The sequence below is a fragment of the Sceloporus undulatus genome, chromosome 3 (assembly GCF_019175285.1).
Source record: "Sceloporus undulatus isolate JIND9_A2432 ecotype Alabama chromosome 3, SceUnd_v1.1, whole genome shotgun sequence".
Lineage (NCBI taxonomy): Eukaryota > Metazoa > Chordata > Lepidosauria > Squamata > Phrynosomatidae > Sceloporus > Sceloporus undulatus.
Window position 1 is genome coordinate 142,125,550 of NC_056524.1, and position 12,013 is coordinate 142,137,562.

The 12,013-nt window shown below is 39.3% G+C and overlaps 1 protein-coding gene across 1 annotated transcript in view; it reads left to right on the forward strand.

The window, feature by feature from the left end:
* The first annotated feature begins 307 nt into the window (after positions 1 to 307).
* FGFRL1 (fibroblast growth factor receptor like 1) overlaps positions 308 to 12,013 on the forward strand; it is a 128,226-nt gene continuing 116,520 nt past the window's right edge. Inside the window, exon 1 of the mRNA XM_042456809.1 lies at positions 308 to 325. The gene's annotated coding sequence lies outside the window, so the exon portion shown is untranslated. The remainder of the gene's footprint in view (positions 326 to 12,013) is intronic.

A 12,013-nucleotide genomic window follows, 5' to 3' on the forward strand; every position in this document is an offset into this window, starting at 1 on the left:
CTTGGCCTGACAAAATTCTAGCAAGCAAATAACAAAAACAAAGAGTCTTGTGGTACCTTAAAGAGGTGGCAGTCAATGTACTGATACACAGCATGACAGATTGCAATGCCCACATCAAAAATCTATCTGTATGTTTATAAGCTTAGTAATGCAATACAAGTTTTAAGTGCTAAGATTTCCAGAAGCATTTTGTTATATATTTTTTCCTATACACTTCCTCTACTTCCTTAGGAAAGAGCTCTGGGGATTTCACATAACTAGACTGTGAGGTAACTGAGCTATGCTAAATGGTATTCCAGTTTGCCTGTATCTCCATATTCATCAGGTAGGTATGTCCCACTAACTTTTCTGCCAACGTAATGACATCATGGAATTTTATCTTGTAACAGTGGTCACAGAATTCAGGCAAACAGTTGCTTCTCAGTTAGCACACTCAGAGATATTATGTGAAATATTTATCGGTCTTCTTATTCATTCTAGCACTGTCATACTAGCAGGGGATAACCATAAATCCAAGTGGGGAATTGAATTGGCTGGAAGCACTATATTTGCAAGTCTTGCCATGCTTCCTGTTTCCAAATCTAGGTTTTCGGCTGAGTGTAGAATATACTCTCAGTTCCAGAACTGGAATTGGCAGCCTGAGGTTTCCCATTGCCTGAAGCAGGAAGCAATGCACTGCTGCTCGCTGCATCACACTACTCCCCTTTATTGCTCTGCCAGGCTCCCCTTTACCATAGATTTGGAGGGCTTAATGTAGAACTATTGTGGCCACTTCAAAACAGAACAAAAAACAAACAAACCTGGCACTTCAAAATTGCATAGGCAGTTTCCCAGGTTAATCTGCCTTCAGTGCCTGGCATTGACGATTCCTGGGAGGCATGAATTTAGGAAGCAGCTGGCACTGGGAGCTGTGCAGAGCAGAAGTGTCCTTCAGCCTCAGGGGAAGGCAGTGGCAAAACACCTCTGAACAAATCTTGCCAAGAAAATCCCATGATAGAGTTGCCATAAGTCAGAAACAACCTGAAGGCAAACAATGACAACCACATCAATTCTTATTTATTATTTATTAAGTTACTTGCTTTCTTCATCAAGAAACTTAGTGAAGAGTTATGTTGAAAATCCATTTTAAAAATAAGTGCCAGATAGGATGGATGAGAGAACTCAGAGCTTTACCTTTCTTTGGATCACATTATTTAAACTGTGTTTAGGAACCATATTTTCAAAATGTATCCTGGAATTACTTTAGCATGAATTAAATTTTGGAGTAGATCTTTATCTGTCTGTGGTAGCATGCGCCAGTGAACTTAAACCAATTCCTCTTCTATCATGTAATTTAAGTAAAAAATGTCTTTATACGTTGTCCATAACAACTGAGCAATGTCAAAATATGATCTCAAACAAAGAAAGGTGAATCCATCTTCATTATGAGAGGCTTATAAGATGTTTGCTTTCATCCTAACTGGTATTCTTTTCCAGAGTAATTTCAGCAAAGTCTTCTCATTCCTAAATCCCCCTGTAATCCACTAATAAAGCTTTTTGTACACAAAAATAAAAAAAAAATCTAGAAGTTATATTGTCCACTAAATGCTGCAGTTTAGCTCAACAGTTAAAGGCTTGAGAAAACTTTATAGCAGGAATTATTTCTGACCTTGGATTTATAACTTGCTGAACTAAGTTGCCCAAGTGATGAGCCCCTTGGTATACAATTACCCTGGGATGGTAGGCTGGAGATGCTATGCCCACTGCAATTGGAACACTTACTTTCACATAGTGTCACAATAATGGGGTATTAATGATTCACAAACAGTGAAATAGCACTTTTATATTCCACGTGTGTGATTGGAGAGAGAAAAAATGTGTAATCTCTCGCTACTAAGGAACTCTCCTGTGACTCACAAGTGTGACATAGGAAGTGATTCTGCTGAATGACACACTGGGGACTGGGGGATTCAGTTTTTTCCCGGAAGGTTTAATGATGGATTTCCAATGGCGCTTTCACACATTATTGCCTTTCACACATTCACGATAGCGTTAATGAAGCAAGCCATTAACACTTTTTTGTTGTTAATGAGATGCACTAGCACAATGCATCAATGATGGGACAAGTACTGTATGTGCACGACATCATGTGAAAATCTTTTTGAGCTCATGCAAACATGATGAGAGCATAGCGCTTTTCTCCCGTTTCTTATCCCCGTGTGATAATCTCCACAGATTCCATTTTAACTGCCCAGGCTGCCTCCTGTGGAATCCTGGTGTTTGTAGACTGGTGAGACAATAGAGGTCTCTCTCTGAGATTTCTGAAAATCCCTTCCTAAACTGCAAACCCCATGATTCTATAGGATGGAACTATGGCAGTTAAAATGGAAGCATTGTGCTTAAGTGTGTAGTGTGAAACAGTCCACAGCAGGACTAGCATGATTCCATAGCTTTTCCTGCTAGGCCAACTCATTTTTTTCTATATTTTTGTAAGTAGCAGCCATGTTAGAAATCACATGCCCTTCTGTTTTAAGTACAGTAACACCCTAAATCACAAAACAGTAATATCTTTATTTGGCCAGCCTAAATAATGCAAGCTTTCAAAGCTACATTGACAAAGGCATTAAAAATCATACAAGAGAAAAAAAACATTAAAAATGACAATGTTAATCACAGGCCTGTATTTTCTCAAGGTGTTTTGGTATGGTGTTCTGTGCAGGGACATCTATGCAGGCAAGGCCCTTCTCCTTCTGGCCGTGTGGCACTGGGAGCAAAGCATTCCAAAGTTCAGGAGATAAAATCTGAATTCCATTTGACAATACAAAGAGGTACCTTTGGGGCCTGCATGAATATATATCCCTCTACAGACATCCTGTATGATTTTAAACACCTTTGCCTGATGAAGAAGCCAGTGGAGCTTCAAAAGTTTGTATCATGTATTTTTTTGCATTTTTGGTTTGCCAAATAAAGGTATCACTGTTCTGTGGAAATTGGATGTTGTTGTACTTTGCGATATGGCCAACAAAGCTACCTAGAATATGTTATCTGTCTAAACAAAGTATCAGAAAAGACTTAGCATATTCAGCTATGCTGACCTAGGATAAGGCACTCATTTTACAAGCTCTTAAACGTGACCTTGAAATAATCCCTGAAGCATTATTATCAAGCCACTCACAGTCTTACCAAATTTTAATTAGGATACGATAGGCATGCACTTGAGGGGCAAAACAGGCCATCAAAATAAGCAAGTTTTCGGCCAGCTTTGAGACGGGGTATTTAGACAATGCATGCTTTGAAGCCGGCCGGAAAGCACACCCAAGCTGCACTACAGGGAGAAAAGTCAGGCTACAGGCTGGATTTTTCTGCTTCTTTCCAGATAATGCTCACTTTCGTATGTACGTATAAATGCACCGACACCAGGGTGGCTCTAAAGAAGCACTCTTTCTAAACCTTAACCCTAATTGTACATGTAAATGCCACATCGCAGGAGCGCATTTAAAAGGGGTGGAGCTGCCATACCCAAGCGGTGAGTGTGACAATGCCCCAACAGTGACACCTCTCATGGAGATGATTACAACATACACAAAACAGACAGTTTGGTTGGTGGGGTTTCAGTCTGGCTTCGGAAAAGGCAGCTTCAAGCTGCTTTTTCCTGCCCTTCTATTTCGCCCCTAACTTGTGCATTTGTTTAATTTACTCCCTGCCTTTCCAAAAAGGTAACACTCATATCTTTGCAGAGGTTCCCGGTCAGCTCCTGCTATCATATTTAGTTATTTAGTTATTTAGTTAGTTATAACCCTAACCCCCCCTCCCCCAAATTGAGACACAAAGCAGATTTCTACTTCAAATGATCAGGTGGCAGGTGATCTAGAAGATATTTGTCTGACGTAAAGCAATCCTATGATTAAAATTGTGAAGGTGAAACACCTTCAAGTTGCAAGAAGTGGTGAAGTCACATGTCTCACTATCAGTTTATATACATCCCAATAAATTAAATGTACTGATATATTTATATGTAAGCAGTGATCAGACGTGTTCTATAATAGCCGAGCCTTTACTGCTAGATGAACATCTGCTTTAATGCAGAGCCTGACTATTTTTGACAAGCATAGCTTGTGCAGCTTAATACACATCTGTCTCACAGCCTCCTGTCTACAGCAGTACTACTGAAAGTGGTGGTCCACTGATCAGTGCTGGTCCGCCAGCCATCAACTGCCATCAGCTGCCATTTCCTGGAGAATTTCCAGAAAGAATTGTAACTAGTGGGCATAAATACATTACTAGTCCTTGGCACATGGAGGTTGGGGGGAGAATTGCCGGTCCCACATATTGGACAGCATAAGAAGCATGGGTCTCGAAAACATAATACATATTTAGCTATACCTTGTGTAGTAAACAGTGTGGCCAGAAATTTAGGTCACAGATTTATTTTATTTTCAAAAGAAATGTAACAGTAAGTGATTCTCAGGTGTTGCTACCTTGAAACATCCTAATTGTAACATAATTTTCTTAATTTCTTTCTCTGCTCATTACTCCTCAAGCCCTGAGATGCTGCCTCTACATTTCTTGCACACTTTGTGTGCATGTTGACTTGGTGTTTGCTGCATAAATGAAGCAGAATGGCTAGGCTGCTTAAGAAATCTTATCTTTGTGGAAAACTTTAGCATGTTTGGTATCAAATAATACAAATAGTTCCCCAAGAGGCTACTAAAACTTAAATTAACTGCTTTATAAACTTGAAAATGCAATATATATGACTTTCCTATTTCAAGAAATTATCCAGCCTAGTTGACCTTCCTTGGAATTTCCTCTTTTGCAATTATGTTTAGTGTGTTAATAAAGATCACTTTGAACTCAGTCATGGCCAAATGGTCTCCTAGGACATGGTTCAACAATTGTGTGAAGGCCCTGTGTGAACCTCAAGCTAGATAATAGCTCCTCTGCACAAAAATAACAAGGCTGTATTTAAACAATTGTTGGCAAAGTGTCCTCCTGTCTGCTCAGATCCCATAGTAAAAGGAGTCCTGTGTGTACTCTGGAATGTGTGGAGTGGGAAAGTACTTAACCCTCACTTGCAGTGGTGTTACTAAATTATATCGTCAGTTCAGGTCACTATCAAAACATCATATATCTGAAGACTTTTCCTACAAAACTGTAAATCTCATTTTATATAGTTGTGTATTGAATGTCTGCATGAACTCTGTAGCAATTTGTTTCAGAGGCTAGATAATGAGTTTATCCTGAGTGAGAGAATAGCAAATGCTGCAGTGGGTAAAGAAAGGACTAAAAAGTGTTTGTGTTTTTAAACAGGCAGGTTTAAAATAAAATCTGAATTCACCAAACAGGTTATGACAAAGCTTAAATGTCTATCTTAAAACTGAGCAGTGATGCTTTCATAAACATGTCCATTAGCAGACACATTGAGCTGAATTACTGCTTCTCCAAATTATCTCTCTGGCTTCTAGACACATGAGGGGGCAACATTCCTCTGAGGTCATGGGCACAGAGACTCTGTAATAGAACTGGCTTCTAGGAATCCCTTTCTGCAGCCTCCTTACAGCTCAGCATAAGGAATGTGGAATGCCCTTGTTGCTCACCTGAAAGTTTAGCCACAGATTTCCTTCCTTAAAATCTTAGAACCATAGAGTTGGAAGAGACCACAAGGGCCATCCAGTCCAATCCCCTGCCATGCAGGAATCACAATCAAAGCATCCCTGACATGTTGCCATCCAGCTTCTGTTTAAAGACCTCCAAGGAAAGAGACTCAAGCACCCTCCGAGTGTGTTCCTCTTTCAAATAGCTCTTACTTTGAAGAAATTCCTCCTAATGTTGAGGTTTAAGTGTAGCGTGGCTTCAGCGTAAGCTGAAAGCTATGTAAATGAAGCCTGTGTAAGGCATGGGCTGACTGTATCTCCTCCAGAGGGAAGTATACTTGGGTTTCTGTTCATTTGTAACCCCACGGTCTATCACCCACTACCATTCCTCTCAGTGAATGGATTATATAGATTTTGATCTTGATTGATCTATCCTGGCCATGTGCTCTTGAGTTTCCCCCATGCTGAGCCAGTCAGATCTCCTTATGTGGTCATGGCTAGTTGCCTGCACTGCGGGCAGCCTCTCAGCTACATGCCTCAAGCAAGAGGTGCAGGAGGCTAGACCTTGGGGTAAGAGCAGTGAGAACTGAGCATACCCCAAGGAGAGGGACTATGAACTCACTGTTGGAGAAAGAACCAAAAAGAAAAGGTGGGGGAAGAATCACATGAGCCTTCCTTTCCTGGACATAGTGTTGGTCAAGTTTTTAAAATCCTAGGTGTTGTTACATCTTCACTGCACTGGGGTGCTCAAGTCAGTTTATATTGTATGTTTGTAGTAGGTCTGAGGGGAGTATGACCTACCTCAAACTGCAGCCCTTGAGAGAAACTGGAAAGGAGACTCATTGTATTTGACTGTTTATTTTATATGTAAACAGTAAGTGACAGGAGAAGAGGCTTTTGAAATCCACACTAAGCAACTTGTGTAGGTTACTTAGGGGCTGTACAAATCGCCTGTAAGTGGCGGCTCTATGCATTGGGTAGAGGACGCGACAACTGCACACCACACTCCCAACCTGGTACTATCTGTGCCACTACAGGGGTGCCATAAGTGCCGCGGCACGGCCTTATGATGCCCCTTGCGTGCTGCGCATGAGTGACGTCATCATGGCACGCGCCATCTGGTTGGGCGCGCACCAAGATGGCGCCCAGATGCCAGCACAAGGGCTTCTAGTGTGTAAACACTCAGCCTCCACTGAACACTAGTGCCAGTCTGTACACCCTCTTAGTTCTCCAGGTATTCGCAGTTTGAGATGACTTACTAAACAATTCTTATCTGACTACAAGTCACTATCAAGCAATCATGTATCTGAAGACTTTTCTGCCAAAATTGTAAATGTAATTTATATATATTTTTGGATTGAATGATCCTTGAATTCTGGGCAGTAATAGCCCATAAACGGCCTATCCAAGGTGCATGGAAAGAAGCAAGCAATAATTCTGCATTTGGATTTAAAATACAGGTTTGAATTGTTGCAGTACTAAAGTATTTGGATACAAATTATAAATGGAATAAGCATTTTACGTCAAATAAGCAGAGTAATGTAGTCCATTAAATAAGCAGTGTACATTTTCCTAAAACTATAAAAATACTCTTTAGATTAACAACTATAAACACATTTGTAACTAATATTTATAAAGAGATATTGACGTACTTGTTGGTTTTCAAAATGAACTGAGATATAATGGGCTCTATTTATACGATGTATTCTATTTAACGATATTAATAGTTAGAGCAAACAATTGGTATGTATTTTTATGTACAGAAAATGTCTGAAGCATGACTGGGAATTCAAACTAAATTTCTTTTTGGTAATTTAAAATAATTAGTCAAAGCCCGCCTGTCCTCACAGAATGTACTACTCTGGTATAGAGAGAGGCCTTCCACAATTAACTTTCAAAGGTCTCCTGAGTGGAGTCCATCACATTTTTAATTGCATTCTTAATGTATGTCATCAAAATGAAGTGAGCCTTCTCAGTAAGCTTATATGGGGTGGGGGGATTTGATGTTAGAAAGGACAACTGTATGTTTTAAAAGCTTCAGCAGGATAGCAAATAAAACTTTCTCCTCCCTCCCCCAATGGTATCTGGTAAAAGAGGAGCCACTACAGTGGGATCTAAACCGAAGATGACTCAGCTGTTCGAGGAGACAGGTGTATGACCTCTTTCTCTCTTTTTAAATAACCAAACAGAATGGGGGTTCCAGTTGCTTGTAGGTCTGAGGAGGGGAAATAAATCAGCACATTTGTCTATGTATATATGAGCTGAATTGTTTAAACAAATGAAATTTGCATTATTGCATTCCTATGAATTCATGCTAGCACACAAGATATTGCTAGCACCCAAGAATGATTTTATATTCTATTATGTGGTCATTTCTAGTTTTTTTTTTAAATTGGGACTCACTATGGGAGAAAAGCAGCAATATAAATAAATAAAGAAATATTGATCCACAGGATGTCCACTGCAGAAGTCTCAGGTTTCCTGAGGCACATAATCCAGCAGGAGGTTCTACTCCCAATGCCTATTGTTTATGCTTATTGTCATGTTTTGGATGCATCCACATTGTAGAAATAATGCAGTTTGACATCACTTCATGTACTGTAGCTCTGTCCTATGGAATCCTTTGATCTGCAGTTTTACAAGCTCTTTATCCTTCTCTGCCAGATATATGCCCTCTCTTCTCTTGTCTGGCAAGATAACGTAAGAGATAACTGCCATCTACCTTTTGTTAAATACAGGGGCACTATCTCACTATGCCATAAAATGCATGGTGCCGCACAAAACTACAAATCACAGGATGCTGTAGGATGGAGCCATGGCAGCTACAGTGGTGTCAAACCGCATTATTTCTACAATGTAGGCACACCCTTTATGTATAATATGTCTTTGGATATGAAAGGTCAAGTATGCAGACATAATGGTATGTCACCTTTCATACACATTTATGTAATGTAATTTTGTTTTGTCCCTCCATTCAATGGCTGGCATCCTTTTGGATCATCTCAACTAGAGCAGACCCATTCAGTCAATTGCTGAATGGTGAGTCAACACAGAAGTAAACCTAACGGACACAATTAGGAGTGTTCTAGAGAGGACTAAAAAGGGAATTTAGCTCAATAAGTGATTTACAATAACACCATAAAAAGAATAAAAGACAACAGTGTAAAAAAATTTAAAAAGAGATGAATGCATTGTTGATGTTAGTTTCATTAAATCATCTCTCTCTCTCTCTCTCTTTCTTGGTGTGTGTGTGTGTGTATGTGTGGCTAGAACATAAAGTAGGACAACCCCCCCCTCCAAGCATGAATTCTGAGAGTGTTTTCAGAGGAACTATATGGTGGTGATAGCATTTTAATCTGCTATATTCCCCCCCCCCAACCTCTAGTCTCCCACCATCATCAGTGGCGTTTCCATTTTGTGCCTGCGAGTGGCACATGTGATGGTCTGCAAAGAACAGAAGGGAGGGAAGGAGGTGCAGAAGAAGGAAGCCTGTGTGACACTGCCTTGTGATGCCAAGGGATGCATGGGAAATGGTCAATATGTGCAGAAAATGAAAAGAGGTGACAAAAAGAACAGTTAAAACAAGATGAAAAAAAAAAAACAGGGAGCAGAAGAAGATAGGTAGAAAAAAGCCGAGGGAATCATACAAGATGAAAAACACCCAGTGGAGTGAAGAGGACACTTGGAAGATGGAAAAAACAATATAGGGTTGTCAGACAAAAAGACACATGGAGAAACAAGAAAATGAGTGCCGAAGAGGGACGGAGAACTGAGAGACAAAACTACCCTTTGGCCATCAGAGAAAGACAGCAACAAAGAGACACATGGACTGTAGAAGAATTGGTGGTGAGGAAGAAATATCTGAAGATGACTTTTAGCATTTGATCTGTCCCTGTTTCTTTTCTTTTTAAATTTTTTTTATTTAAAACAGAATAACAAGTAACAAAGAGAAAAATAACAATGTATAATTATTCCTCTGATTTACCCCAAAAAACTCTCCCCCCCCAACAAATAGTAATATTAAATACAGTCGGCCCTTCTTATACATGGATTTTTTATACACGGATTCAAGCATCCACGGTTTGAAAATGTTCAAAAAAGTATAATTTTCATATATCAAACCTTGATTTTCCATTTTTATAAGGACACCATTTTGCTATGTCATTATATTTAGTGGGACTTGAGCATAAACTGATTTTGTTATCCACGGAGGATCTTGGAACTAAACTCCAGCGTGTAACAAGGGCCCACTGTAATCTGTCACTGCTTCTTAAACAGATTTTTGAGAGATATTCTTGCAGATTATGTTGATAGAAGGTAGTCTGCTTATTGTTGATGAGGTTTGGCTTGGCTTATAGTTTATAGATAAAGGTTTTTGTTTCCTGCATCCTTCCTGTGTCTGCATTTCTTTTTAACTTTACTCGCTCCCTTGGGGGGGGGGTGAAGGGGGAGTGAGATATGGAATTTAAAAAAAATTGCAGCTGTTTCCTTCTCTCTCAGTCTCACAAGGGGAACAAGGTTGGGGTGAAGGAGTGAAATAATGGACAGGGTTTTTCACCTGAATCCCAGCAAAGTTTTAGTGGAGTAATTTGTCACAAATTTAAATACCGAATTAGATTCAGCATCCTTAAATGTCCCCCATTCAATGTAAAATTAATTTAACATATTTTTAAAAGATGTCTAGTTTAAGCATAAAATGGTTGCAAATTCGCCTAACTTTTGTATCTCTGAAAGTTGTATTTTGAATGTAAAGGCCAATGATGAGGGAAACAACTCAGGATCTTCTTGTGAAAGGGATTTCAGAATTAAGGTTTTGCTGCACAGAGGCCACATAAGAACTGATCTCCAAAGGCTACTGGATAGCTTGAAATTCTTCTGCCAATCTATGAAACTTCATATTCCTTATGCATTTTCCTGAAACTATGAAACTTCATATTCTTTATGCATTTTCCTGAAAAAAAATAGTTGTGTGTGTTTGTGTGTGTGTGTGCTCATAAATGAGAATTCAATTTAGTTCTATCCCATCATAGACTAGTGTATTTTGTGTGTGTGTGTGTGTGTGTGTGTGTGTGTGTGAGAGAGAGAGAGAGAGAGAGAGAGAGAGAGAGAGAGAGAGCACTGATGACATTGGAAGTAAAAGGAGAAACTAAGCACCTCATGGCTAATGTATTATTAGTATAAATGATACTCCAATTGTGAACAGTCTCATTTTTGACAGCATAAATACTGATATTGCTAGATGATTAATGAGAAGAGGTGCTAAGCATTAAAGAACGTCTAGTGATACCTCTAAGACACAAGGAGGAACAAAGCTCAAGAGTTTCCAAGAAGTATATGAGAGGCAGGAATTTCTGAGATGCAACTGGACACCATAATATACTTCAAATATAGTCTGCCCACATTTGTACTCCTCCAGTATAAACAATTATCCAGTTTCTTATTCCTGTATTAACCTGGTGTCAGCGTCAAACATATCTCTCCCTGACTCCATCACCGGATTAGTGACGTGCTTTTTACAACTTTATAAGTGTTAAAAGTAATGAAGAGATGATCTCTGGATTGATGTAAAAATCCTGCCCTAAGCCTTTTTATATCCTGGAAATATTTAGCTACAATTATTTCAGCACATGAGCATTTCTTATTATCTAAAATAGTATCAAAGTTGTGTTTAGTTTAACCGTATTTAGTTAAAGCAGTACAGAGGCACCACTGTAGTTGGATTTTCTTCTGTAGAAAAGAAACTGATTTCAATATTTAAAGGATTGTAATGTTGATCTATGAGGTTAAATGGCAGAATACTTTTCTTAAATGTTATAGAAGATGATAATGTATGTTGGTAACATACAACAATCCAGGGATTTGTGGGAACTGCAGTTTGTTATGAGCAACCAGTGTACTGCTGCTCCTTGTTAAGGCATTTCCCTTTGCAGAGAGTGCAGATTAAAAAAAACACCCATGAAGCTCTGCTCCATGGTTGGTTTCTTATGTCATCTGGCAGAAAGCCCACTCAACAAACCAGAGAATAAAGACAAGACTGCTTCCCTAGATTATCTCTTTGGTTTGTTGGGAATTAATAACTAGCAAAGGGAAGCCTGCAATTGCCAGATGACACAATAAAGCTACTGTGACATGAAGCTCCACAGTCTATTTAGCCACTCCTGCTGCTGTAGGCTACTTGTTCATGACAAGCTAGGCTTCCCATAGAACCCTGGCTTGTCAAGTCAGGTGAATTCCCCCAATGCTTGCATCCACCCATAGAAATGTAATTAAACGTATTCTTTAAGGCCCATAATTTGATTAAATAGTCTTAACTCATTTTAGAAGAACAAGAGAATATCGTCACTCATAGCTTTCAAATGGGCATCCAAGAATACATATATCTATTCCTACTGGGTTTGTCCTGTTGTGAGTCAGATAAACAATAATAAATGTTCCTTTCT